The sequence below is a fragment of the Salvia splendens genome, chromosome 5 (genome assembly GCF_004379255.2).
Source record: "Salvia splendens isolate huo1 chromosome 5, SspV2, whole genome shotgun sequence".
NCBI lineage: Eukaryota > Viridiplantae > Streptophyta > Magnoliopsida > Lamiales > Lamiaceae > Salvia > Salvia splendens.
Window position 1 is genome coordinate 32,856,338 of NC_056036.1, and position 12,059 is coordinate 32,868,396.

Consider the following 12,059-nt stretch of genomic DNA (forward strand, 5'->3'; position numbering starts at 1 on the left):
GCATAAAAATAGTTAACTAAAATATGCTAACTAAAACAAAATTAAGAAGATATGTTGGAGACTATCTTGGGCAAGATTTGCTGGCCCGAGAACTCACTCTCCCTTACGCAGTTCCCGGGCAAAAGGTACTTGTACTCCTCCGCATTCTCGAGAAGAAACGCAGGCAGATGAACAGCCGAGTCCATCTTCCCGATGATCTCCCTAAACGCGTACTCCTCCGGTAGCATATCATACAAATCAGCCCCTTTGCATATCCGTTCTTGAATCCTTTTATGGCTGAGGTAGTGCGAAAATCTTACTCGATCCGTGTGGCTATAAGCCTTCATCTTGAACACGAAATCGCTTATGTAGCGAAAGCAGAAGCTGCAGTGCCACCCAGCGTCCGCCTGGCAGTAATGAGCATACCTCGTCTTTCCCTCCGGTACCTATGCACCGAGGCCCTCCAGCTCCGGAGATATACAAAAACTCATATGAATAGACATAGTTTTTCAACTGAAGGTGGAGAACTTGAGGAATGTCATCACACCATCTCAGTAGATCAATGGTGTGCCTGCTAGGGATCTCATCGACATATGACATGATGAGGAGGTCGTCGTCTCCTCTCATGAACCTTCCGCCAATCATGTTGTAGTTGAGGCGGGGCTCAACGAATTTGAACCTGTCGCGGTTCAAGGCGAAGTTGAGGGGCTTGGGAAGGGCTGTGAAGGTGGAGTTGGACTCGAGCAGGACAAATTGTGACACATACGGATGCAACTCCTTCCAGCGGATCATGAGCATGTCGACCTCGTTGCTGAAGAGGACAGCGTCGTATACGCTCCTAGGGAAGTCGCGGACCGGCCCTCAGCCGTGGTGCTTGCATAGAGTCTCCATGGAGACGTTGTCGGTGTAGTAGTGAGTTAGGGTTGTGAAGGGCTTAGGAGGGGAGTCCCATAATGGCCGGAAGAAGTCTTAACGATGGTAATCGAGAGAGGCGATGCTCATGTTAGGCGAAAGAAAGGTATTAGATGTTTAGAGAGTAGAAGATGCGTATATTGCTTGATGATCAAAAGATGTACAACCTTTACATTATATAGAGTAGGATCTTCTCTATCTATGGTAATGCTATAAATGTAATTGCTCTATTCTTGTACATTGTATAATTGAATCAATCATAGCAATCAATTAAGTATTCTCTGCAATCTTCTCCCTTGGTGGGAATATCTCCTTTGATTTATCTTGACACTCCCCCTCAAGTTGAGAAACGGTATCCCCGATACTCAACTTGCCCAAAATCTCCTTGAAGGCTTTCGGATGGACTGCTTTAGTTAAGATATCTGCTAATTGGTGTTCCGAACGTACAAACGGGAACTCAATGGTACCTGCCTCAAGGTTTTCTTTAATGAAATGTCGGTCGACTTCTACATGTTTAGTTCTGTCATGTTGCACTGGGTTTTCTGAAATGCTGATCGCTGCCTTGTTGTCGCAGAATAGTCGGCTCGTCCGTGTAGGTGGATAGCCAATTTCAGTTAACAACCTCCTTAACCACATGATTTCCATGAGTCCATTCTTGATTCCCCTAAACTCGGCTTCAGCACTAGATAGGGCGACCACCTTCTGTTTCTTGCTTCTCCACGTGACAAGGTTGCCTCCAACGAACGTGAAGTATCCTCCTGTGGACTTTCTATCGACGGGATTACTTGCCCAATCTGCATCTGTGTATCCGTCGACTTCTAGCGTTTCTCTCTTAGCTAGGAATACTCCGTAGCCCACCGTTCCTTTTAGATAAAGGACAATCCTCAAGGCTGCTTCCATGTGGTCAACTTGTGGTCGATGCATGAACTGACTCACGATGCCCACCGCATAAGTAATGTCTGGCCGAGTGTGAGATAAGTAGATAAGTTTTTCCACTAGCCGCTGATACCGCTCGCGGTCTGCAAGTGTCGTTCCTTCTTCCATCTTCAAGCCGTGGTTTGGGATCATGGGAGTTTCTGCTGGTTTGCACTCCAATAGGCCTGTTTCTGCCAACAGATCAAGGACATACTTCTTTTGCCTTAGGAATATTCCATGTCTGGATCTCAACACTTCTATTCCAAGAAAGTACTTCAATGCTCCTAAGTCCTTCATCTCGAATTCTTTGAATAGATTTTCTCGCAGGGTTTGAATTTCTTCACTGTCATCTCCAGTGATGATCATGTCGTCCACATAGATAATTAGGCAAGTGATTTTGTCTCCTCTTTTCTTTGTGAACAATGTATGGTCTGACTGGCTTTGTATAAAACCTTGTCTGGTCATTGCCTGACAGAACCTTCCGAACCATACTCTTGGAGACTGTTTTAGCCCGTACAATGTTTTCCTTAGACGACATACTTGGCCTTCTCCAAATTCTGCTACACATCCCGGTGGTACTTCCATATAGACTTCCTTGTTCTCTTCTAATTCTCCATGGAGGAAGGCATTGGTGACGTCAAACTGGTGTAGGGGCCAGTCTTTGCAGGCTGCAACGGCCAAAAGTGTTCGGACGGTGTTGAGTTTTGCGACTGGAGAGAAGGTCTCTTCATAGTCTATCCCATACACTTGCGTGTACCCTTTCGCTACAAGTCTCGCCTTATACCTCTCGATTGAACCATCAGCTCTCCTTTTGATCGTGAAAATCCATCTACATCCAACCGGCTTCTTCCCATCAGGCAGTGCGCATTTTTCCCATGTTTTATTCTTGATGAGGGCATCTACCTCCTTCTTCATAGCTTCTCGCCAGTGCCTATGTTTTGATGCCTCTTCAAATGATTGAGGGATTTCTTCTTCGTCATACAGGGCGGCCTCAAATGCTCGGGCCATTTCGGACAGTTGTCCCTGTGTTGTATTTGCAACTGCATATCTGACCCTTCTCCCTTTCCATTCTGGGGAGTATCTGCGGGGTGGAACTCCTCTTGTACCCCTGTGAGGTAGTTCGTGACGCTGTTCTCTGTCAACGGTACTGGTTTCGCCCTCGACTCCATTGTCCCTATCAATGTTAGTGTTCTCTGAAGATATACTTCCATTAATATTAGAACTAGTTACCTCAGGATTCAAGGTCGGGGTTGATCTTTGGTCGATGTCACTTTGTTCATCGTCCTGTACTACATGGTTTGACGGCCCGGTGGTACCGTCGACTTCCTCTGTTGATCCAACATCTGAGACAGGACTTGGCTGTGGCTGGGTTTCCTTTGGTACAGTATTAGGTGTAGGCAGCCAACTTAGTAGGTCACTGTTCGGATGATCATCTGAAGTTTGTGTCTCCCCCTGACTACTAGGTTGGTTGTAGAAGTACTCTTCTTCCACAAAATCGCAGTTCATGGTGGTGTGTATGTGTTGAGTTTTTGGATCATAACACCTATACCCCTTTTGGTTTTTTCCATAGCCCAGAAAGGCGCATTTCGTAGCACAAGGGGAAAATTTAGTCCGTTCGTGTTTAGGAATATGCACGAAAACAGTACACCCGAAAACCCTAGGTTCCAAAGATAAGGATGATGGGAGCTCAAAGTGTTTTGAGAACGTTTCTAGGGGAGATTTGAAGTTTAGGATTCCAGTAGGTAAACGGTTCATAAGATAAACTGCGGTAGCAACAGCTTCAGGCCAGAAGGATTTTGGTATTTTGGAGTCGATTAAAAGGGCTCGGGTAATTTCAAGAAGGTACCGGTTTTTCCTTTCTGCGACCCCATTTTGTTCGGGGGTGTAGGCACAAGATGTTTGGTGAACTAATCCCTTTTCCCGAAAAAATTCTTGCATGTTCGTATTGACGAATTCCCCCCCCCCCCCCCCCCCCCCGTTATCTGACCTAAGGATTTTAATCTGTCGGTGATATTGGGTTTGGATTAGTTTATAGAACTCTGTGAATTTTTCAAAAACGTCAGACTTATTTTTCAGAAAATAAATCCAAGTCATGCGAGAATAATCATCAATAAATAGCACAAAATACCTAAAACCTTGTCCCCCATTGAAAGGAGCAGGGCCCCAAACATCAGAATGTACTAAAGCAAAAGGGTGTTTCATTCTCGTATTGTTCAACTTAAAAGTGTGTCTGTGGCTTTTGGCTAACAGACAAGTCTCACAATTAAAGGAATTCATGGAAGTAACTAACTCAGGAAACAACATACGAAGATAGCCTATGGATGGATGTCCTAACCGACGATGCCAAAGCCAAGCCTGCCTGTCCGTGGATCCGTGAGTTAGCAATGCGGTACCTTGTTGGGCTATCTCATCCACATAGTACAGTCCGTTGCGTTCAGTGTCACGCCCAACTATCGTCCCCGTCTTGATATCCTGTAACATGCAAAAACGAGGCTGCATTAGTAGTTTGCAATGTAGCTCCTTAGTCACATGACTGATTGACAGGAGCTTGTGTGATAACGAAGGAACAAAAAGACAGTTGGATAAGCGTAATGTGGGAGAAATATTGATTGTTCCGGCCCCTTGTACTCGGGCTAGGTCCTCACTGGCTGTTTGGACATAGGATTTGGTGGATTTGGTGATAGTCAAAAAATCTGACGCATCGAATGACATCGTGTCTGTGGCTCCGCAATCAAAAATCCAATGGGTATCTTTTGGGCCGGTTTGGGACATTGAGGAACATGCCAATGCATCGAAAGAATTTTTGCACGGTATGGAGGGTAGGTTTTCCAGATTTGCAGGAGTTTGGGGTGTGTTTTGTAATTTTTTGGTTCTGGTGGGGTTGATTTGGGATTTTCTGTTTTTCTGGGGCTCTAAAGTGGATATTTCCGGAATTTTGGGGTCAGGTTGTAATTTGTAGAAAATCTGGGGTGTTTGGCGAGAGTATATTTTGGCTCGGGGGTCAGTTTGTATTTTAGGAGGATCTGGGGTTTCAGAGCGGGATTTAGGAAAAGTTGGGGGGTTGGTTTGGCATTTAGGGAAGTTGGTTGAATGTAAATTGGGTGAGGCCCAATTTCGTCGAGCCCTAGCCCTCTCCATCTCCGGAACCCTAGCCGTCGTTGGGTCCTCTCCAGTGGGGACCCGAGCCTCTGTTGTCCGGTCGTCGATGGGTGTCCCTGTACCTTCAGACCATGTCTTTGCCGTCGACGCAGAGGCGATGGCTATCTCCTCCGGTGTAGCCTTGCCTTTGTCGTTGATTCCTCCGTCTTCCACAGTAGGACCGAAGCCGCCCGCCGAGGTGTCAGCGTAGGTGGCTCGGTCTCCGATTGTCACAACCGCCGCCGCTCTCCCGCCGCCCCCACCGTTATTGCGGTTATTCTTCTGTTGTCGAGACTTCTTCATCTCGTCCCACCACTCTGGAAATCCGTGGAGGTGAAAGCATGTATCTTTTGTGTGCTTTTTACCCCCACAGTGGCTACAAAATAGCTTGCTCTTGTCTTCAGTTTCTCGTCGGTAGGGTTTCGCCGGTGGAGGTGGGCGTCCAATGCTCTGGGTTGAGTGTCGGTTTCGGTCCACTGCGGCGAGGCCGACGCCAATTCCAGGGTCCTTTGTATCTAATTTCAGTAGCATTTCATTAACTGCCTCTCGTCTGACCATTCCGTAAGCTTTCTTGGCTGTTGGAGTCGGATCCATGTTTAGGATCTCCCGTTTAATTTTATCATATCGGTCGTCGAGGGCCCATAGGAACTGGTAGAGTCGGTGGCGTTGGGTGATCTGATTATACTTGTCGATTGATGAAGGGGTGTCCATCGGGTTGGGATCTCTGCTGTCAATAGATATCCATATGTCTTGGAACTTTTGCCATAAATTTTCTAATGACAAGGTTCCTTGTTTCATCTCGTATGCTTGTCGATGCAGGTCCGCAATTTGGAATGGATCGGAGCCGCTTCCATACGTGATGGCCAAGTTTTCCCACAAATCTTGAGCCGTCTCGTATTGGGAAACCTCGTTTACGAGGCTGGGATCTATGCTGTTGATGATCCAACTGAAGCAGCAGTGATCCTGTTGTATCCATCGGGCGTAGTTCGGGTCAGTCGGAGGGAGGGGGCTCGACACTCCAGAGATGTGAGAAATCAGGCCCTTCCCCCCGATGGCTCTCTGCACCAGTTTCGCCCATAGGGGATAGTTTTCCCCATTGAGCTTGGTTTGTACATGTATCTCGCCCAGTGATTCTAGCTGGGGATCGGTTTTTGGTGGTTGTTTTGGAGACTCTTGAGACATATTCAGTCTCATAAGTTCTGCAAACTGTTCTGCAGATAGAATTATGGGTTGGTTTGTGATTTGGAAGGCTTTGGGTTCGGATTCTGACATTTTCTTTGTTGGTTTGCAGGGCTAAAATAAAAAAAGGTCGGGGAAGGTATACGAGACTATGATGAGATTGTTCTGAGTCTCGCTTCCGGATCAACCTGCTCTGATACCATCTTAACGATTGTAATCGAGAGAGGCGATGCTCATGTTAGGCGAAAAAAAGGTATTAGATGTTTAGAGAGTAGAAGATGCGTATATTGCTTGATGATCAAAAGATGTACAACCTTTACATTATATAGAGTAGGATCTTCTCTATCTATGGTAATGCTATAAATGTAATGGCTCTATTCTTGTACATTGTATAATTGAATCAATCATAGCAATCAATTAAGTATTCTCTGCAATCTTCTCCCTTGGTGGGAATATCTCCTTTGATTTATCTTGACACAAAGTAGGTTAGCTTTTGGCCGTGGATGTATATGCCAATCATGCCGGAGGGAATCACTAGACATAGCAACAGCACTACAAATTACCACCTGATTCTTGACATGATCAACACTACTTCTTGATGAATACACAAAACCTTTAGTACTTATGTGCTAACAATGTAAATGCACACTTGTTGATTCTTATATATCAAGAGATTGGTCATGCTGAGCTCCTTATATGACCACGCACCCTCGTCGTTAATTTTTCTACATTATTTTGTACTAATAAAGATCTATTGTTCTTCCATCAAGAGTACTCTCACTATGTTTTCTCATAAAGATGAAATGTATTCCCTCCGTCTCTAATAATTTATCATTATTTGACCCAGTACGGGTTTTAAGAAATGTAATAGAAAGTGGATTTAAAAAATTAGTGGCATGGAATCCTATATTTATATATTAGTTTTATAATAAAATGTAAATGAGAATGAGTTAAGTAGAATGTGGGTCCACTACAAAAAATGGTGAAAATGAAATGTGACAATTTTTTAGGAACAGACGAAAATAGAAATAAATGACAAATTTTTAAGGGACCGAGTAAGTGTAACTATTCGCACTCAATTTTAGTGCTATCTTTTATGCGGTGAAATAGTTTTAGAAAAACATTAGTTGTATCTTTCCTTACTTTTGTTTTACCAACGAAAGAATATGCTTATTTTGTTTTTGGATTTTATTTAACAAGAATCTCCTTCACTGTCAATCGCAATTTATACAAATATTCGCACAAATACTATTCTTCGGTATAAAAGGATTTTGTGGACATGCATTTGACCCAATTGTGGCTTAAGATAATATTACGTGGTGGAGTATTTATGTCAGATATAAGAACTAAGATATATTGGTTTAAGGTAATAATTTTGTGCATGGAGGAGTATTTTTAACATAGTACATTAATGCGAAATATTTGAATGACTATTTCATAGATTTTTTTTAAAAAAAAGTGAGCTATATTTAGTTCCTAGGGTATGTCGTTTTCACACAACAAATTCCTATAAAAAAAATATGGCCATTCACCGTTAGTATTTAATTTAATCGCGAATGAGTTTTTTTAAGTCTAAAAACCCCTAGCCCCTGAAGAGCATTTTTGGCCGTCCCTATTTTTATTGTTTCAGCTTTTGCTTCTATTTTTCTTTTGCTTGGATACTTTGTTTATAATTAAATTATTTTTTATTATGATTTTGGTATTTATCGCATGAACTCTTATTCGATTGTCAATCCATGTATTACTAGTATATTCCTTTACTCCAATTTAAATTCATTGTGAAATATATATATATATATAGGGGTGCATTATAATGATAACCGCAATTTCCGTAATAACCCTATAACTAAATTTGGACCACACATTCTTAAAATCACGTGGTCTAGATTCAAACTTAGATTTACTTCATAAAAAAAATTTCGCTCATGATAAAATTTACGTATCCAACTTTTGCTCAATTAATATCTGAATTTCGCTCATTTTATCATTTTATCAGTCAGTCAAAAGTATCATTTTATCAACTCAGAGTATCATTCTATCCGGCAAAACTATCATTCTATGCAATAAACCTAACATATATCATTTTATCATTTTATCATTTTATCAGTCAGTCAAAAGTATCATTTTATCAACTCAGAGTATCATTCTATCCGGCAAAACTATCATTTTATGCAATAAACCTATCATTTTATCATTTTATCAGTCAGTCAAAAGTATCATTTTATCAACTCGGAGTATCATTCTATCCGGCAAAACTATCATTCTATGCAATAAACCTATCATTTTATCATTTTATCATTTTATCAGTCAGTCAAAAGTATCATTTTATCAACTCAGAGTATCATTCTATCCGACAAAACTATCATTCTATGCAATAAACCTAACATATATCATTTTATCAGTCAGTCAAAAGTATCATTTTATCGACTCATAGTATCATTCTATTCGGCAAAACTATCATTCTATGCAATAAACCTAATATAATCGGCACAATACATAATATACAAACCTACAAAGCAGTAAACGTATCATTTTATCAACTCAGAGTATCATTTTTATAAGGTTACTGTCATTTTATCCGCTTAGATTATCATTTTATCAGGTAAAAGTATCATTTTATTAAACAAAAATGTCATTTTATACACCAAAAATACCTATCATTCTATCTGCTGAAAGTATCATTCTACCCGGCAAAACTATCATTCTATCGGCTGAAAGTATCATTCTATCCTGCAAAACTATCATTTTATCAGTTTGTGTCATTTTGTCACGTTAAAGTATCATTTTATCAGCTTATATGCAATTTCTTCAGCTAAACTATCATTTTTATAAGGTTACTGTCATTTTATCCGCTTAGATTATCATTTTATACACCAAAAATACCTATCATTCTATCGGGTGAAAGTATCATTCTACCCGGCAAAACTATCATTCTATCGGCTGAAAGTATCATTCTATCCGGCAAAACTATCATTTCATGCAGTAAACCTAACATTTATAAGCTAAAAGTATCATTTTATCAACTCAGAGTATCATTCTATCCGGCAAAACTATCATTCTATGCAATAAACCTATCATTTTATCATTTTATCAGTCAGTCAAAAGTATCATTTTATCAACTCAGAGTATCATTCTATCCGGCAAAACTATCATTCTATGCAATAAACCTATCATTTTATCATTTTATCAGTCAGTCAAAAGTATCATTTTATCAACTCAGAGTATCATTCTATCCGGCAAAACTATCATTCTATGCAATAAACCTATCATTTTATCATTTTATCATTTTATCAGTCAGTCAAAAGTATCATTTTATCAACTCAGAGTATCATTCTATCCGGCAAACCTATCATTTTATGCAATAAACCTATCATTTTACGTGATATTTGGCGAAATTCAGAAATTAAATGAGGGAAATGACAGATTTACCCCCGCGCTTTTTTTTATGAAGTAAATCTAAGTTTGAATCTCAAAACTATCATTCTATGCAATAAACCTATCATTTTATCATTTTACGTGATATTTGGCAAAATTCAGAAATTAAATGAGAGAAATGACAGTTTTACTCCCGCGCTTTTTTTTATGAAGTAAATCTAAGTTTGAATCTCAACCGCATGATTAGAAATATGTGTGGTCCAGATTTGGTTATAGGGTTATTATGATATTTAGGGGTTATCATATGATCACGACTCTATATATATATATATAGGTTAGTGATCAAGATATAACTAATTTTAAGTGTATAACTAGATAACAAATCTCAGCCTCACATCTTAATACTCCAAATTAATCCTGTGGCTTAGCTATTTTTACATGTTTTAAACAAAAAGTAATTAATAAGGGTATTTTTGGAAACTAAATTCAACTTCAACCGGCTCCTTCAAATTTCCAACTCCAATTTCAAAAATGGGGCTTCTATTCACGCTCCTTTTCCTCTACCTCTCTTCCTCCTCTTCCCAGCCTCCGCCGCCGAGCTCAAACGCTGTTAATTGGAGCAGATTCATCATCAGTATCATCGCTGCTCTCACTTAATGGATCTGGAGCATCTACGGGCAGAGCTCGCTTCCTCTTCTTGTCATCGTCGTCATCCATCCCTCCGCTCCCGCTCGCCACCGCCGCCAAAGACATGGTGAAGATCAGACGCTTAAGCTGGCAATTAATTACTTCTCTTCTCTCTCTATTTCTTTCTCTCTCTAGCTAACAATTAGTATTTCTCGATCGGAAGCAGAAAGGAAGAATGAGAGTCTTATTTGTTGATATGAAATTGGGGAGAAAGGCAGTTTGGAAGGAAGATTGCATCTTCAAATTGCGTTATGTACACATTGTGATGATGAATGTGATGGAATCTGCAGATTTATTTTTTTAAGAAGAAAATATATTTTGGCTAGGATTGTGGAGGTGGAATATGAAATATATATTGTCAAATGATTTAAATAGCCAATAAATATACCATTATTTTTTTAATAAAGTTCAACTCTTGAAAGTAGCAATGACTTTAAAGACTAGATTTCTACTACAAAAGTATTGAAAAATAGCAGACATTTTTAACGGACTTTGGATTTTAGTGGAATTTCTTAAAACATTAATTATGATTTTACTTCACTCTTGTTAACAAAACACATCACTATTAGCATAATTTTACTTCACTCTTCTTTACAAAGCACATCACTCTTATTATGATTTTACTTCACTCTTGTTTACAAACCACATCACTCTTATTATGATTTTACTTCACTCTTATTTACAGACCACACCACTCTTATTATGATTTTACTTCACTCTTGTTCACAAAACACATCACTCTTATTATGATTTTACTTCACTCTTATCAACAAAACACATCACTCTTAGCATGATTTTACTTCACTCTTGTTAACAAAACACATCACTCTTATTATGATTTTACTTCACTCTTGTTAACAAAACACATCACTCTTAGCATGATTTTACTTCACTCTTGTTTACAAAACACATCACTCTTAGCATGATTTTACTTCACTCTTGTTTACAAGACACATCACTCTTAGTATGATTTTATTCCACTCTTGTTCACAAAACACATCACTCTTATTATGATTTTACTTCACTCTTGTTCACAAAGCACATCACTCTTATTATGATTTTACTTCACTCTTGTTTACAAAGCACATAACTCTTATTATGATTTTACTTCACTCTTGTTTACAAACCACATCACTCTTATCATGATTTTTCTTCACTCTTGTTCACAAAACACAACACTCTTATTATGATTTTACTTCACTCTTGTTCACAAAACACATCACTCTTATTATGATTTTACTTCACTCTTGTTCACAAAACACATCACAAAACACATGATGATTTCAGAGATTTGGTCGACAAAGTGCCGAGCGGTTTCCAGATCACGATCGTGTCGGATTCGTGCCACAGCGGAGGGCTGATTGATGAATCAAAGGAGCAGATCGGAGAGAGTCATAGGAAGAGTGGGGATGATGATGATGAAGATGAGAAGGAATCTGGAGGTTTCAAAAACTACCTGCGTAGGAAAGTTGGACTTGGCCAAAGCAAAGACAACGAGGAAGGGGAAGAAGTAGAAGGTGTGAAGAACAAATCTCTGCCGATCTCAACGCTGATCGAGTTGCTGAAGCAGAAAACTGGCAAGGAAGATATCGATGTGGGGAAGCTGCGGCCGACGCTCTTCGACGTGTTCGGGGAAGATGCAAGCCCCAAGGTGAAGAAGTTCATGAATTTCATATTTGGAAAAATCAAAGGTGGCAATGGTGAAGAAGTCCAGCGGGTCGTCGAACTTCACCTTCTCCGCCAGCCTGTTGCTCCCGATCAGCACCACCGCCGCCACGAACCCGCACACCACCGCCGCCCACGGCTCCACCACCGAGCACCCCACATTTTTATTATAAATTATGATCTGTACTTTTGACCATAATACCCCTGCA

General features: G+C 40.3%; 1 pseudogene; it reads right to left on the reverse strand.

The window, feature by feature from the left end:
• Positions 1–41: 41 nt before the first annotated feature.
• LOC121804144 lies at positions 42–10,251 on the reverse strand (annotated as a pseudogene).
• Between the last annotated feature and the right edge of the window lie 1,808 nt (positions 10,252–12,059).